Below are 3,932 nucleotides of genomic sequence, written 5' to 3' on the forward strand. Positions count from 1 at the left end.
TGTTTTTCAGTCATTACCTTCCATGCAGAATGGAACATTCCAAAAACATACCAAGCTCAATCATTGGTCTGCAGATAATAATAATTAAGATAATTAGACAGACCTAGTGGGGTGTTTAATAGCGCAATATTATGGCTTGTAACACATGAAATAATTGGAAGACGGTTGTTATTTGGTCACTCATAATATAATTTTATTGATAATAAAATCAAGGATTACAATTAGAGAGGTACCCTGTACTTTCCATGCATTATTACTAGTAAATTTGGTATTACCGTAGTTTGCCAAGATTGCCTAGGAAGTTGGTAGGATCTTCAGTCAAAACAGGGGTCTAGTTGGTAAATAACATCTGTTAATGCAAAAAACACTTCCTTCTTCCATTTTATTGATGATGCCAATTTTTCTTCCAAGATCATAATTACGAATTACTTTTATTTTTTTTTAAAGTTCTGGCTATATTGTGAGCTATTGGATGAGATATTGGCATAAACACTAAGGATAACCCACAAAAGTTTGAAGAAGACCTATTTCCAGTAAGAGCCCTTCAGGTGGTGATTGGGCATACACCAGGAGATAATCCCCTACTCTTTTCCGAAGAGCGTACTATGTTCTGTAACGTAACCAATAGTTTTTAACATCTAATCTGAAAGACGGTGAGCTACTGAAACTTGCATTTCTATTTTCTCTTCAGTCTGGATGTTTTTTGCAAAACTATTTGTTAATTAATAAGAAAATGAAATTTTATCTTTTTGTTTTTTTTTGCCCTCCTCTGACGATCTTTAAGAAAATAAGTTTGTGAAACAAGGTATAAAAAAAGTCTTGCCTAAGCTGCTCTCATCTCAGCTATAAACCTTAACAACTTTCAACATTTGGAATAAATTAGCCTGTTGTTGGCCTATGTTTATTCACTTTCAATTGAAAATATAAAGAAAAAAAAAAACTATTTTTCTTGCCAGTACATAACATCATTCCAGTAGTCTTGACAAATACTTTGCTGGTATTTGTTAAGAATTTTTGTATATGTAAACTAGTGTGACTCAATTTGTTTTTCATTTGAACTTCTAGTATTCTAATGGGCAATTTTTATGTTTTTTTGAACAGCAGATTTTACCATCAGTAAACAATCCATATTAGTAACCAAGGAAGTACTGTCTACATTAAATGTGCTCCGTATTGCTATCTCTGTAGTGAAGCATGCTTTGTGTTAGTTGATTCATGGTTGATTGTATTTGAAAAATAGGCAGTGGAAGGTTCAGGGCCCACTAATTAATGATCAACAATATTTTATTAATCTCCTTGATGACTATAATAATTTATATATTATATGGCACTCTTTTTTTCAATTGAATCAAGTGGCCAGAACATGTACAATCAAGTTGGTTTGTAGAGCTGTATCTGTATCTGTATCATCACGTACAAACACCAACAAGCTGGTTGTCCAAACACCAACAAGCTGGTTGTCGTGTACTGTACGTTGGTCAGGTTGAGGTGTTTGTAACAATTAAATATTGTAATGAGCTTTAGTCGTTAATTTATGAATATTAATTGAGTCCAAAGCAGCTTTAAATGATTTTATATTAGGTGACATTCGAAAATTCTCGCTCAAGCAGTTCCATCCCGGAATTGACCTTGGGTATAGTGAATGATGGTAGCAGTCTTTATTTGTTGGAATGACCTTGTAAACATAAGCACCAGATTGCCTGGTTGCAATATGGTTTTTATTGGGATATTTCTAATGAGACATAGGGTGTGTTTCTACTGATAAACACAAAATAATCAATTTTTTAAAACCGTTTTTTTAATGAGTACCAGACAGCCTGCTGGCGTTGCAACTGCATTTTTGATTTTTCGAAAATCGGTTTTTGTGACGGAAATTACGTCACCATTTTGTTTATACAACATGTTGTTTTCCTAACTGTATAGGATAGTATTTTCTCATTCCTGTTGTCATGATGACGAGGAGTAAGATACGATGTGGGGCGAGAAGGCAAATGCTTTCGGTTGTGCTCAATGGCACAATTATGAACGACGACCGAACGAGGACAACGGTAGGCCCAAAAGAGCGGAGAATCCTAGGCCCAATATCACCCATCCCCCCACAAAATAATTACAAAATGAATTCGTCACTCCTCATGTTTGTTGACGTTTTTAGCTTGTAGGCCTAGGACATGAACAAGAGGACAAATTTTTTTTGAAGTTCGCGCCTAATACAATCTAGTCTTTGCAGTGATTGTCCTGGAGGTCACATTTCACCTGATAATCGCTTTTTTTGTGTTGCAGCTAAAAGGTGCACAGCCAAAATCGGTTATTTGCCGTTCAAACAGGCTATCCATTGCGTGTTGTTTATCGATTTTTTTAATCGCTTTTTTCAAACTGGTCCCGTTTCTACTGCGAGAATAAAAGCGATTTTTCGAAAAAGCGATTTTTAATCGATTATTTCTTTCCAGTAGAAACAGGTCCCTGCGTTTCCGTATATTGTGGTTAGGCGCAATTTTGTCTTTCTGTCCTTTAATTTTTCCCACCCTAGATTTTAAAAGAATATTCGTAATACTTGACTTGCCCTTGTAATCACTAACCGTGAAATGAGCTGCACAATTTTTGATCCTCTCCAACATGTAACTGTGTGATTTGTGATAAGGATCCCAAATAGCTGAACAGTACTCAAGTTTTGGTTTAACCAATGCCTTGTAGGCAATGGATTTTGTTTTTACATTACAGATATAGATATTTCTTTTCAGTAGACCCAACATTCTGTTGGCCTTGAGGGAAACTTGCTGGATGTGTGTAGACCATTTCAAGTCACAACTGAGCTCAACACCCAAGTATGGATGGTGTTTGACTATTTCCAGTGTGCTGTAGGTTTTATCGATTAGATTTTTCTTATGTGTTATTCTCATTGCGAAACATTTTGAAGTGTTTAATGACATATTGCCATTTTTTTTCCAAATTTACTAAAGTGTCCAGGAATAATATCAGAATCAGCTGGTGTGTTAATTTTGTGGTAAAGGATGCAGTCTTCCACAAACAGCCTAACTTTGGATACAATACCTAAAGGAAGATCATTTATGAAGGCCAAGAACAACAGGGGGCCAAGGACAGTGCCCTGTGGAACCCCTGAGGTAGGTCCTCGATGACGATACTCCCTCAAGTACGACTTGTTGGAAACAATTAGTCAAGAAGAATTCTATCCACTTTAGGGTGTTGTTTCTGACTCCAACGTTATCAAGTTTCTTCAAGAGACACTGGTGAGACACTGAGTCAAGGGCTACGGTCACACTAGAGTTTCAAGCCTGGCTTTACTCACTGCGGGTGAGATTTTCGTAATGTGACCGCATCTGCACCGACTCGCGCCTGACGTGACCTCGATCTCAATCTACCTACAGTACAGTCGTGAAATATTGCACTTTTACCTGCGCGTAGGCTTCGTAGATACATCGTAGCCGAAAATAAACAATCTAACCTGCGCGCAGGCTTCGTAGCCTGATATAAACAATCTAAGCAAGGCTACGCGAAGCGAACCTACGAAGCAAAAGCATGTTGTTTATTTGTATGTGCAGAAAGAACTGCTGTAGCTTACTGGAATAAACAATGTATTGTTTGATAATTTGTGAATGGCAAACACGAGTTTAGACCGATAATTTAAAGTATGGAACTGTTTTTCAATAAGAAAAACGTACACTTGACTTCATGGGAGTCTCCTCTTCCACTCGCAGTCCACGACAGACTTGTTTGTACTGGTGTATTATTTTTTTTAATTAATTAGCCTAGGCCTAGCTTATTTTTCATTTACAATTATTTTACCTCATTTAAAATGTCAAAAAACGATGTCCTCAATGGCAATACACACATGTGAAAAGATTGTTCAAATAATATTTTGTAGTCTTGATTTAGTAAGATAAATAATAAATATAAAGGAGAATTAACGTCCGTTG

The 3,932-nt window shown here is 36.4% G+C and overlaps 1 protein-coding gene across 2 annotated transcripts in view; it reads left to right on the top strand.

Moving 5' to 3' along the window:
- Positions 1-446: 446 nt before the first annotated feature.
- The window catches only part of LOC117115304 (sodium/calcium exchanger 3-like), a 44,616-nt gene continuing 41,130 nt past the window's right edge, over positions 447-3,932 (top strand). The window contains exons 1-2 of one of the 2 annotated variants that reach the window (XM_033259036.1): positions 447-653; positions 2,958-3,119. The gene's annotated coding sequence lies outside the window, so the exon portion shown is untranslated. The remainder of the gene's footprint in view (positions 654-2,957; positions 3,120-3,932) is intronic. The other variant, XM_033259035.1, reaches the window with a different exon arrangement.

This window comes from Anneissia japonica, unplaced genomic scaffold (assembly GCF_011630105.1).
Source record: "Anneissia japonica isolate Jap-2015-1 unplaced genomic scaffold, ASM1163010v1 scaffold287800_len1627635_cov199, whole genome shotgun sequence".
NCBI lineage: Eukaryota > Metazoa > Echinodermata > Crinoidea > Comatulida > Comatulidae > Anneissia > Anneissia japonica.